The 12,891-nt window shown below is 49.8% G+C and overlaps 1 protein-coding gene across 1 annotated transcript in view; it reads right to left on the bottom strand.

The window, feature by feature from the left end:
- Positions 1 to 7,068, bottom strand: part of SP6 (Sp6 transcription factor) — a 72,503-nt gene extending 65,435 nt beyond the window's left edge. Inside the window, exon 1 of the mRNA XM_086924296.1 lies at positions 6,884 to 7,068. The gene's annotated coding sequence lies outside the window, so the exon portion shown is untranslated. The remainder of the gene's footprint in view (positions 1 to 6,883) is intronic.
- Between the last annotated feature and the right edge of the window lie 5,823 nt (positions 7,069 to 12,891).

Raw genomic sequence — 12,891 nt, 5'->3', positions numbered from 1 at the left:
ACTTACTGAATTCCATTGCTATATATATATATATATATATATATATATATATATATATATATATATATATATGTGTGTGTGTGTGTGTGTGTGTAGCAATGGAATTCAGTAAGTCAGCAAGAATTCAAACGAGCCCATAGTCCTTTGCTTGGTATTTATTATTATATTATATATATATATATATATATATCCATATTCAAGTCAGAGGTGAGGTGAACATCTTTGACATGACCGATGCCCCTCTCCCACTTTCCTCACAACAAACATCACACACAACCTTCTGTCAACTTATGGAAATTAAGTCTGCACCTGCCTCTATTCTGAAGATAATTTGGTGACTACAGCAACCCCTTTCTCTGCCCCTGAATGCAGGCACCATGAGGGGTCTTTTTCAGCTCCATGTTCACTGTCACCTTTCTCTTACTATACAATCTTAGACAAACCGAATCAGGTTCACCCCTATACCCTAGATATGCAGCAAACTAGTATGATCACGCCAGCGACGGGCAATGCAACCCAGTTGGAATGGCACCTCCAATGAGAGTAATAGGCAAACAGAAAAAACTGCTGACAATTTCCTGAAAACCCGCCATCTTGGTTCACCATCCAATGCATATTAACAGCCCTGGAAAGCCAGTGCATAGAGATGTTTTTTCCCATCAGCCGCTGTGCCTCATGTCCATTGAACGACTGGCCTGGTGATCATTACCACAAAAACACTTGACAAGCAAATTCCTGGCCCCGGGATTTGTGACTCCGAATTTTAAATTCTCAGCTCCTGGGAATGCCAGAGCTCTAGGAGTGAGTTGAGCCTTGAAAAATCTAGATCCACATGAACACGCGAAAGTATTCAAATGTAAAGAACATGCAAACGGAGACAGATGTAAAAGTGGCAAAGCCTCACAAAACATGAAAATTCACAATACTTCCTATAAAGTCTATCAAACCCATTGTCTACGAGGGTCAACCGCAGGTGGGTCTCTTAACTGGCGGATCTCAGGACTTGTGTGTGACTTATAAATATGTGTGCAACTATGTTGAAGGAGTGGAGAAAGATGAGCAAGGAAATGACAAATGTGCCGTACAAGCAGCAAAAAGAATGTAAACTAAGTTAACTGGGGGCAAAGTAAAAAAAACATCTTCATGAATTCATTTCTTGTTTCATGAACTCTAGTGTGAGAAGGGAAGAGGAAGTTGATAATAAAAGAAGCCTAATCAAAGATGGTGCCTCTGTATAAACTTTTTGTTTATATTTAACAATATGAAATCTGGGGTACTGTATCAGTGAATTATAACTGGTGTCCCAAATAAAAAGATGTTAAGGCTTAATTGTGCTAGTGGGTGCTTATTTACAAGATTGTATGTACTTGATAAAGCTTTAATCTCGCCTGCCAAAAGTATGTATACAATATATAAAAGCCCGAACGAAGCATGGGCAGGTATTTTAATTCGATTTACAATAATTTATTTGCAATCTTTAGTGTCTGCAAAAAGTCGTTTCTTTGGCTCCGTTAATCGGTTTCACGGTTTCTAATGTCGGATCTCTGTCTGTCTGCTGAGCAGAGATCTGGGGTGGAAACTCCCTGCTGCTCTGAGGAGAGAGCACAATATTACAGGCTCAGCTTAAGCTCTCTTTCCTCTGCTCCGAGAAAATGGAAGCAGCTTTAGAGCATGAGGGGCCTTTAGAGGTCGAGACTGCTCTCTGTGCGGCAGAAATCCTAAATAAAAGAATTACAAAGAATAGAGCTATCGGCTGCTACTCCTGGCTTAAAGGGGCCGTCCGGGGAATAAAAGCACCAGTAGATCCCAAAACCCCCAAAAAGGTGTCATCATTGCCAAAGCTAGAGCGAAGGACCTGGAAGCGGTAACCAGGGTCGAGTCTCGGCAACGACGCTCAACTCCTGTGATCCTGGGCTTAATCTCCCGGTGTATGTGTCCGTCTGTAACGCAACTGGTGCTCACGTAAAACGTTCCGATACTTTCGGGTCAAGTTCGCGCTATATAAATCTCCGGGAAGAAAAAAGCAACATTCTAGAATGCTTGTTTTGGGGGAATTATTAGGGATGGGATTGGGTAAAGAGGTCAGTTTATTTTCTCTACACCACACGGCCCCTTTTGGATCTGGTACCCCTGCCCTGGCTGCTGCTCTCACGTGCCGTGCAGCTCGCTGGAGGAACAGAGCGTTAACATGGCTAACAGCTCTCTTGTTTTCATTAGTTTCCGGTACTTGCCCTCTCCTAGCCCCCCGGCATCAAACGGGGGGCTGTCGGCGGGCGATGAGTATAGTCACGGGGTCAACGCCGGCAGTAACCGGATTACCAAATCGGCGAAGTAAGCACCAGCCTACGGGCCCCACTCCTTTTAGGGCCCCCCGACAACTGTTGGCGTTGGTAAAATTAAAGACGTATTAGGAGATAATTTGCGTGTGTAAGGGAGGGTGGGGGGTTTACTGCCAAGGGGCCTCCACTGCGTTAAATCCGGCACTTTTGCTAAACCTGGCAGATTGGTGAAATGAAGTGCTCGAATCTGAGGCCCTGCAGGAAGCACCTCTCATCTTTGTTGCAACCCATAGCACGCGCCTCAGGGTCTCCGAATTGACAGCAGTCATCACATCCCATGTATATCGGTCTATAACCACGACCTGCCGATATTTCAACTTTGATTTATTATTGATTTTTTTTATTTTACGTTAGAGCGCGCCAAAGCGAACATGATACACTATGTATAAAAAAACGAATACTTCAGTTAAATTAAACCTTCTGCCCAAATGTTCAGGCCCCAGTAAAGATCGGGTGAAGGCCCTTCTGGGACTGAACACTGAGGCAACAGAAACAGTTGTAGATTTCGTTGCGACGCCTCGTGCAGTTGGAAAGCGGGGAAAGTAGATATCAGAAAATGCAGTAGGAGCGAGAGGAGGGGGGTACAGAGCGGCGCTCCACGGGTGGAGGTCGTAGGAGAGCGACAGGGAGCTGTGGGGAACAGAAACATATGTATAGATTATTTCAGGAAAAAGCGAGTGTTGAGTTTTAAGACAGAAAAGACCGCTTCTTTCTCTTGTAGGCTTTAAAGTCATATTCTCGGCGGGTTTTGCGGTCAGTGCAAACAGTGAGAACAGCGACGCGTTCACCTCACCTCACATAACTCATTCCCTGAGAGAAACATGTAAACATACGTATCGTGGCATGGTGGAGACGCGCGGGAGGTGAGGCCCCTTAGAGACTGCCCCCCCCCCCCTTTTTAAGGCAGGCTTGTGACACAGCTGAACCAGGATTATTCGCTTTTACTCTGATCGTCTCGGGAGCGCGCCCGCCTGAGTGTGCGCGTTCCCTGCCTGTACCGCGGCCCTATAAAAGGAACTCTCCCGGACGGCCAGGGGCGACAGGGGACGGCGCTGTGGTACCCGCTCACTCCGGCGGTGGGTACACCTATAAACAGCGGCCGCAATGCTGAAGCACAAAGTAAAAACGTGCCCTCCAAAAAAGATTTCCGAAAACCACACGTATTCTATGTCACAAGCCCGTGCTTCTGTGAGGAAGCGCCTAGGGCATCACAAGTGCCACGTTCAACGTATCGCCCCCCCCCCCCCCTCACACGCACATCTCCACACTCTCACTCCACTCATATTCGGTTCTGCAATCCTCTCCACGCCACACAACTCATTCATTCATGTACACACCACACCCCCTTCCAATCGTCTGCGCATTCACTCTGCTCAACCCATGCATTCATCCATACGCACCACGCAGTGTATTCACTCATCTCCACCATACACGACCAACTGATTCATCTACACACCACGAAAGTCCTTCTTTTATTTACAGATGACGCCGTCCGCCGTTACTCCTGGATGCCCAGCCTTCATCCGGGTATTTCATTCCAGAAAAGAAGCTTCTCATGCAATCGCTTCCATACAGGCCACCCTGCAATCCTCTTCATACCACAGACCACCCTGCCACTGTCTTCATACCAGAGGCCACCCTGCTAGCCTTTATACCACAGTCCACCCTGCTTTCGCTTCTATACATGCCACCCAGCTATCGTCTCCCTACCACAGACCACCCTGCCACTGTCTTCATACCAGAGGTCACCCTGCTATCGCCTTTATACCACAGTCCACCCTGCTTTCGCTTCCATACATGCCACCCAGCTATCGTCTCCCTACCACAGACCACCCTGCCACTGTCTTCATACCAGAGGTCACCCTGCTATCGCCTTTATACCACAGTCCACCCTGCTTTCGCTTCCATACATGCCACCCAGCTATCGTCTCCCTACCCCAGACCACCCTGCCACTGTCTTCATACCAGAGGCCACACTGTTATCGCCTTTATACCACAGTCCACCCTGCTTTCGCTTCCATACATGCCACCCTGCTATCGTCTCCTACCACAGCCCACCCTGCTATCGTCTTCTTACAAAAGCACACCCTGCTCTTGCTTTATACACCAGCCCACCCTGCTATCGTCTTCCTACCACAGACCACCCCGCTACTGTCTTCATACCACAGGCCACCCTGCAATCGCCTTTATACCACAGCCTACCCTGCTATAGCTGCCTTCCATACATGCCACCCTGCAATCGTCTCCCTACCACAGCCCACCCAGCTCTCGCCTCCCTACAACAGGTCGCCCTGAAGGCCTACACCCGAGAGTTCATCCTTGAAAAGAGAAGCCCTCTTCATTCACGTGCACACAGCACCGTAACTTGATGCCTCTGATCCTCGTGCACACGGCACTGTCACAGCACCACCACCTTTAAGTCTCTGGCCCTCGTGCACACAGGACCACCACCTTGAAGCCACAGGTCCACGTGCACACAGCACCACCACCTTGAAGCCACAGGTCCTCGTGCACAGAGCACCACCACCTTGAAGCCACCGTTCCAGGTGCACACAGCACCACCACCTTGAAGCCACCGTTCCAGGTGCACACAGCACCACCACCTTAAAGCCACCGTTCCACGTGCACACATCACCACCACCATTTATGCCACTGGTCCTCGTGCACACAGCACCCCCACCTTGAAGCCACCGTTCCATGTACACACAGCACCACCACCTTTAAGCCACTGGTCCTCGTGCACACAGCACCACCACCTTGAAGCCACCGTTCCACGTGCACACAGCACCACCACCTTTATGCCACTGGTTCTCGTGCACACAGCACCACCACCTTTATGCCACGGGTCCTCGTGCACACAGCACCCCCACCTTGAAGCCACCGTTCCACGTACACACAGCACCACCACCTTTAAGCCACTGGTCCTCGTGCACACAGCACCACCACCTTGAAGCCACCGTTCCTCGTGCACAGAGCCCAACTACCTTGAAGCCACCGTTCTACGTGCACACAGCACCACCACCTTTAAGCCACTGGTCCTCGTGCACACAGCACCACCACCTTGAAGCCACTGGTCCTTGTGCACACAGCACCACCACCTTGAAGCCACTGGTCCTTGTGCACACAGCACCACCACCTTGAAGCATCTGGTCCTCGTGCACACAGCACCACCACATTGAAGCCACAGGTCCTCGTGCACACAGCACCACCACCTTGAAGCCACAGGCCCTCGTGCACACAGCACCACCACCTTGAATCAACTGGTCCTTGTGCACACAGTACCAACACCTTGAAGCCACAGGTCCTCGTGCACACAGCACCACCACATTGAAGCAACAGGTCCTCGTGCACACAGCAACACCACATTGAAGCAACAGGTCCTCGTGCACACTGCACCACCATCTTGAAGCCTCTGGTCCTCGTGCACACAGCACCACCACATTGAAGCAACAGGTCCTCATGCACACAGCAACACCACATTGAAGCAACAGGTCCTCGTGCACACTGCACCACCATCTTGAAGCCTCTGGTCCTCGTGCACACAGCACCACCACCCTGAATCAACTGGTCCTTGTGCACCACCTTGAAGCTACAGATCCTCGTACACACTGCACCACCACCTTGAAGCATCTGTTCCTCGTGCACACAGCACCACCACCTTGAAGCCACTGGTACTCAGATCAGACATTACCCCCGAATTATCTACACACCACAGTCAACTGCAGTGCATGCTGTCAGGAGGTTGCACCCCAAAACAGAGATATCTCCGGTAGCCCGCTACACACCACCCTGCAGTCACCAACACAGGACAGACCCCCCTGCAGCTGGGGGCGTCATGGGCCCTGGTGCAAGAGAGGAAATGTCCCCCCTGGCTGCTGTTTGAACCATAAGATAGATCAATACTCAGGGTTCAGCCGGAGCCCTCAGGCCTCTGGGTCGCGGTGTCACTGCACCTGCTGACTAATGGACCCCCCCCCACCCCCCAACGACTATCAGAAGAGTCGTTCCTTGCGATCCCCGGTACCCCATACAGCCACCTGCAGGACTTTATCTGGAGATTTCACCCAGAAAAGAGGCACGGTGGTGTTCTCAATACTCCAGTGTCCCTTATTGCACCCCAGAAATACTACATAAACCACGCCCACCTGAGCGGCGCTCTGTCACCCTCGGAATGTTTCAGGTCACCGGCTCTCGTTGTCGCGGTGTGTGTCATTTATAGTGAAACCATGTGAGCTTTTGAGTTCTGCAGTTTGTCAAAGCGCGGTGTTCTGCAAGCGCGCACAATACAAAACCACGCGGATCCTGAGGAGATATTCTGACAAAACTTTAGGCAAAGCGCTTGATGCCAAAATAATAAAAAAATAAAAACACAGGAGTCCGGTCCCTGCGCCCTCCAGTCGGCGAGGCTCTTCTAGAAAGATGTTTTCGAAGTTATTTCCAGAACGACGGTACTTTACACCAACTCGATTACCTTAAACCGCGCTCGCTTCTCACAAGTCTTGTAAATAAAAAATAAAAAAGAACGAATTTACAAATATAAATACCTGGGGAGAGGCTAGTGTCGCCGCCTTCCACGTGATTGCATCGGGTTCGTGTTCAGATCCAACACTTGTCCAAGTGCGACGGTTCGTCAAATCCTTTCGGTCTGACAGGGACAATCCAAATAGCACGTCTCAGACTTCGTGTGTGATCTGAGGCAAGTGAGCTCCAGCAAAGGTGAGCGGCACCAAGGAAGAAAGGTGAGTGAGTGAATCACAACTGGCTACGCTCCTTTTTTTCCCCAAACCTGGCCCCTCCCACCTCCCGTTAACTCTTTCGGAGGTGGAGTGGCGAAGCAGGTAGCAGCTGACACCCGGGCCTCTCCTGTGAAATCTGAAGCTGGCAAGGTGGGGGCAGACACCACAAACACGGCGGTTAAAGAAGAAAGGGTCCGGGGGCCGGGATTAGGACCCCCTTCCTGCAGGAGCCGCCCTGGGATTTACATGTGCTGTCTGGAGGGAGGGGCGCTTTAGATATGGGCGCATGTTATAGGACATGTGTGACAATACAGACCGTAACAAAGTACAACTGCACTGCACTTAGTGGCTCATTATAATATCTATATATTTGTAGGCATTTTTTAAAGCGCTTTTATTAATGAGTAGTGTGATACACCTTAGTACAAGCAAGGTTACAAAAAAGAGTAGTGCCGGAGTCTCTTTTCATACAATTCGCCATAGCGCCCCTACACGCTGACGATAACACAGGCGACCATTATCTCATGTAATGGTTCTCGCACCGTCTGTCAAGGCGCTGGAACCGGTTTGAAGCGTCTGTCAAGAAGCGTCTGTCAAGGCGCTTTAACCGGTTGGAAGCGTCTGTCAAGGCGCTGGAACAGGTTGGAAGCTTGATCTACTGCAGTCATGGGCTGTCTGAGGAGCCCAGTCAGTGGAAAGTGTGAAAGGCTCACACTGAAGGGAAGTGTGGGAAGCTAGCACTGGTGGGGTGTGTAAGAAGCTAGCACTGGAAGGAAGTGTGAGAAGCTAGCACGGGTGGGGTGTGTAAGAAGCTAGCACTGGAAGGAAGTGTGGGAAGCTAGCACTTGTGGGCAGTGTAAGAAGCTAGCACTGGAAGGAAGTGTGAGAAGCTAGCACTGGTGGGCAGTGTAATAAGCTAGCACTGGTTGGAAGTGTGGGAAGCTAGCACTGGTGGGCAGTGTAAGACGCTGGCACAGGAAGGAAGTGTGGGAAGCTAGCACTGGTGGGGTGTGTAAGAAGCTAGCACTGGTGGGCAGTGTAAGAAGCTAGCACTGGATGGAAGTGTGGGAAGCTAGCACTGGATGGAAGTGTGGGAAGCTAGCACTGGTGAGCAGTGTGAAAAGGGTACACTGGATGAAGTGTGGTAAGCTAGCACTGGAGGGCAGTGTGAGAGGCTGGCACTGGATGGACGAGTGGCTAATGTAAGAAGCTGGCACTGGATGGAGGAGTGAGAAGTTAGCACATGTGGTAGTGTGAGAGGCTGGCACTGGAAGGAAGTGTGGAAAGCTAGAACTGGCGGCTAATGTAAGAAGCTGGCACTGGATGGAACAGTGGCTATTGTAAGAAGCTGGCACTGGATGGAACAGTGGCTATTGTAAGAAGCTGGCACTGGATGGAAGAGTGGCTATTGTAAGAAGCTGGCACTGGATGGAAGAGTGGGAAGCTAGCACCTGTAGCACTGTGAGAGGCTGGCACTGGAAGGAAGTGTGGGAAGCTAGCACTGGTGGGCAGTGTAGGAAGCTAGCACTGGAAGGAAATGTGAGAAACTAGCACTGGTGGGCAGTGTAATAAGCTAGCACTGGTTGGAAGTGTGGGAAGCTAGCACTGGATGGAAGTGTGGGAAGCTAGCACTGGTAGGCAGTGTGAAAAGGGTTGTTAGAAATGGAATCCCCCCTTCTGGCTGAGGGTCGCACCCCAGTCCAGTAGGAGCCCCACTCCCACATACAGGAAAGGAGGGACCCTTCCTCAAATGACGCCTGCTCCCCTTGGAAGGATGGTAGCTAGGGCAGGCAGGCTTATTCTCTAGTTAGGTAAGTCTAGAGAAAATCACTGGAATATTGTTAGAAATGCGGTGTACAGGGGACAGAAGTTATTTTTTGTCCACAGAACCCATAGACCTATTGGCAAGGGACACACCAGAAACAAAAGTATGACGTTTACAATCTTTTATTAAAAATAAAAATCTCGTGTTAAAATTTCATAAAAAATCAATCAATTCTTCTGAAAACGTACAATTCTTTTGAAAGAGTAATACAGTGTCAACAATGTAAATTACAATTCATACTAACAAAATTTGTTAAAAAGAATACATAAATGACATATTCTGAATTTAAAAAGAAAGTTACATGCGGATCTAAACATAAACATATACAATACAGTACAATAATATCAGTAACACAAGATATACAGAACAAAACCCCACTTGTAATACTTGCTCAAATGTTGTATCAACTGATCTATGGGATCCAATAGCCTTACTGGGTTTGCATTTTTATACCACAATTGCTAAATTTGCATACAGTTGGTATCTTCTAGGCTTTATTGGATTCTCAATTTTTTTCCGGGCGTCGACGCGTTTCGGTGTTAGTACCCTTGATACGGTCACACCTTCCTCAGGACAATTAATACTGGGGTCCTCAGTTTCACAAAGAAAGAGTTTCTTTCTGTGTATTAAAGACTAACACCGAAACGCGTCGACGCCCGGAAAAAAATTGAGAATCCAATAAAGCCTAGAAGATACCAACTGTATGCAAATTTAGCAATTGTGGTATAAAAATGCAAACCCAGTAAGGCTATTGGATCCCATAGATCAGTTGAAAAAACTGCCTTCAATAAACAAAAAATCCGCACACGCAGACAAGCAGTTCTTGCTTGTTTCGACCCAGGCCTTCCCCCATGAAATGGGAAGTTGGTCACATTCCTGAAATGTCTGGAACTGAAACTAAAAAACCTGGAAGATGGCACCAGACCGTATTAGTTGAATATTGGCCAAGACACCACACCTGGACCTCACACCTGCACCAATCTGTTTTTATCAAAGTTCTCTTGTTTTAAAAATATTATATTTTTCTTACAATCTTTTATCCGAAGGTATGAGCTATCAATGTATTTTTGTAATGGTTTTAATTAACCTAAAACAATAAAAATTACTTACTTACATAGATCAGTTGATACAACATTTGAGCAAGTATTACAAGTGGGGTTTTGTTCTGTGTATCTTGTGTTACTGATATTATTGTACTGTATTGTATATGTTTATGTTTAGATCCGCATGTAACTTTCTTTTTTAAATTCAGAATATGTCATTTATGTATTCTTTTTAACAAATTTTATTAGTATGAATTGTAATTTACATTGTTGACACTGTATTACTCTTTCAAAAGAATTGTATGTTTTCAGAAGAATTGATTGATTTTTTCTGAAATTTTAACACAAGATTTTTATTTTTAATAAAAGATTGTAAACGTCATACTTTGGTTTCTGGTGTGTCCCTTGCCAATAAGTCTATTGGTTCTGTGGACAAAAAAGAACATCTGTCCCCTGTACACCGCAGTTTCTAACAATATTCCAGGGATTTTCTCTAGACTTACTTGGCCACATAGTACCCTGTTCCCTGGAACACGAGGGGTCTTCCCTCTTACCGTAACTTATTCTCTAGTTAGCAGGCCAAGCATTTTGGATTGCACGTGGTAGTTAAGGAGACCCACGACAAAATAGACATGACACAGAGTTCTAGTAAAAATATAGGCTTCTTTATATAACTCTCTCAGTAGGTGAATAACCATACAATTCGCACAGTACCTCCGATGAGGCCGTGTTTCTAGTCTCAGGTTCGTGGCGCACCAGCGGTGCGGCCTGGAGTATGCTTCGTACTCCTGGTTCTGTCCTCAAAGTTCGTGGTGCACCAGCAGTGCGGGCAGGAGTACACTGGGTACTCGGGGTGGAGTTCTCACAGTTCGTGATGCCCTCAGCAGTGCGGGCAGGAGTGCGGAACGCACCCTACGTGGCTGCTGGTCAGTACAGGTGGAAGACAGGCGTGAGCCGCGACAGTGTCCGCAGGGCTCGGGTGATGCTGCAAGCTGGGAGCCGCGACAGCGTCAGCAGGGCTTGGGTGATGGTGCAAGCTGGGAGCCGCAACAGCACTGGCAGGGCTCAGGGTGATGGTGGAAGCTTGGAGCCACGACAGCGTCGGCAGGGCTCAGGGTGATGGTGCAAGCTGGGAGCCGCAACAGCGTCGGCAGGGCTCGGGTGATGGTGCAAGCTGGGAGCCGCGACAGCGTCGGCAGGGCTCAGGGTGATGGTGGAAGCTTGGAGCCGCGACAGCGTCCGCAGGGCTCTGGGTGATGGTGCAAGCTGGGAGCCGCGACAGCGTCGGCAGGGCTCAGGGTGATGGTTTAGGCTGGGAGCTGCGACAGCATCGGCATGGCTTGGGTGATGGTGCAAGCTGGGAGCCGCAACAGCGTCGGCAGGGCTCAAGGTGATGGTGGAAGCTTGGAGCGCGACAGCGTCCGCAGGGCTCTGGGTGATGGTGCAAGCTGGGAGCCGCGACAGCGTCGTCAGGGCTCAGGGTGGTGGTGCAAGCCGGGAGCCGTGACAGCGTTGGCAGGGCTCAGGGTGATGGTGGAAGCTTGGCGCCGTGACAGCGTCCGCAGGGCTCTTGTGATGGCGAAAACTTGGAGCCGCGACAGCGTCAGCAGGGCTCAGGGGATGGCGAAGGCGTGGAGCCGCGACAGCGTCAGCAGGGCTCTTGTGGACAGCAAGGTCTAGGAGCCGCGACAGCGTCAGCAGGGCTCTTGTAGATAGCGAGGTCTTGGAGCCGCGACAGCGTCAGCAAGGCTCTTGGTGATAGCGAAGACTTGGGGGCCGCGACAGCATCAGCAGGGCCCTTGTGGATAGCGAGGACTTGGAGCCGTGACAGCGTCAGCAGGTCTCTTGTAGATAGCGAGGTCTTGGAGCCGCGACAACGTCAGCAGGGCTCTTGGTGATAGCGAAGACTTGGGGCCGCGACAGCGTCAGCAGGTTCCTTGTGGATAGCGAGGACTTGGAGCCGCGTCAGCGTCAGCAGGGCTCTTGGCGATGGGCACACTCGTCGTGCCTTAAGGAGGGCTCCCGGGGGTACCTCTTCGGAGGTTCCCCTAGCAGATCTGCCTCTCTAGTTCCAGTGTCCTTCTTTTATCCCTCAAAATGTCTTTGATCTCCTTTCATGTAGGCCGGGGGCTTCCCTCCCCTAGGCCCGGTTGGGAAGCTAGCACTGGATGGAAGTGTGGGAAGCTAGCACTGGTGGGCAGTGTGAAAAGGGTACACTGGATGAAGTGTGGTAAGCTAGCACCGAAGGGCAGTGTGAGAGGCTGGCACTGGATGGAAGAGTGGCTAATGTAAGAAGCTGGCACTGGATGGAAGTGTGGGAAGCTAGCACTGGTGGCTAATGTAAGAAGCTGGCACTGTATGGAAGAGTGGCTATTGTAAGACGATGGCACTGGATGGATGAGTGAGAAGTTAGCACCTGTGGTAGTGTGAGAGGCTGGCACTGGAAGGAAGTGTGGGAAGCTAGCACTGGTGGGCAGTGTAAGAAGCTGGCACTGGATGGAAGTGTGGGAAGCTAGCACTGGCGGCTAATGTAAGAAGCTGGCACTGGATGGAAGTATGGGAAGCTAGCACTGGCGGCTAATGTAAGAAGCTGGTACTGGATAGAAGAGTGGCTATTGTAAGACGCTGGCACTGGATGAAGGAGTGAGAAGTTAGCACCTGTGGTAGTGTGAGAGGCTGGAACTGGAAGGACGTGTGGGAAGCTAGCACTGGTGGGGTGTGTAAGAAGCTGGCACTGGAAGGAAGAGTGAGAAGCTAGCACTGGTGGCTAATATAAGAAGCTGGCACTGGATGTAAGAGTGGGCAGCTAGCACCTGTAGCACTGTGAGAGGCTGGCACTGGAAGGAAGTGTGGGAAGCTAGCACTGGTGGGCAGTGTAAGAAGTTAGCACTGGATGGAAGTGTGGGAAGCTAGCACCGGCGGCTAATGTAAGAAGCTGGCACTGGAAG

This window comes from Lissotriton vulgaris, chromosome 5, assembly GCF_964263255.1.
Source record: "Lissotriton vulgaris chromosome 5, aLisVul1.2, whole genome shotgun sequence".
In the NCBI taxonomy this organism is placed as follows: domain Eukaryota; kingdom Metazoa; phylum Chordata; class Amphibia; order Caudata; family Salamandridae; genus Lissotriton; species Lissotriton vulgaris.
This window is presented reverse-complemented; position numbering and strand designations above follow the sequence as displayed.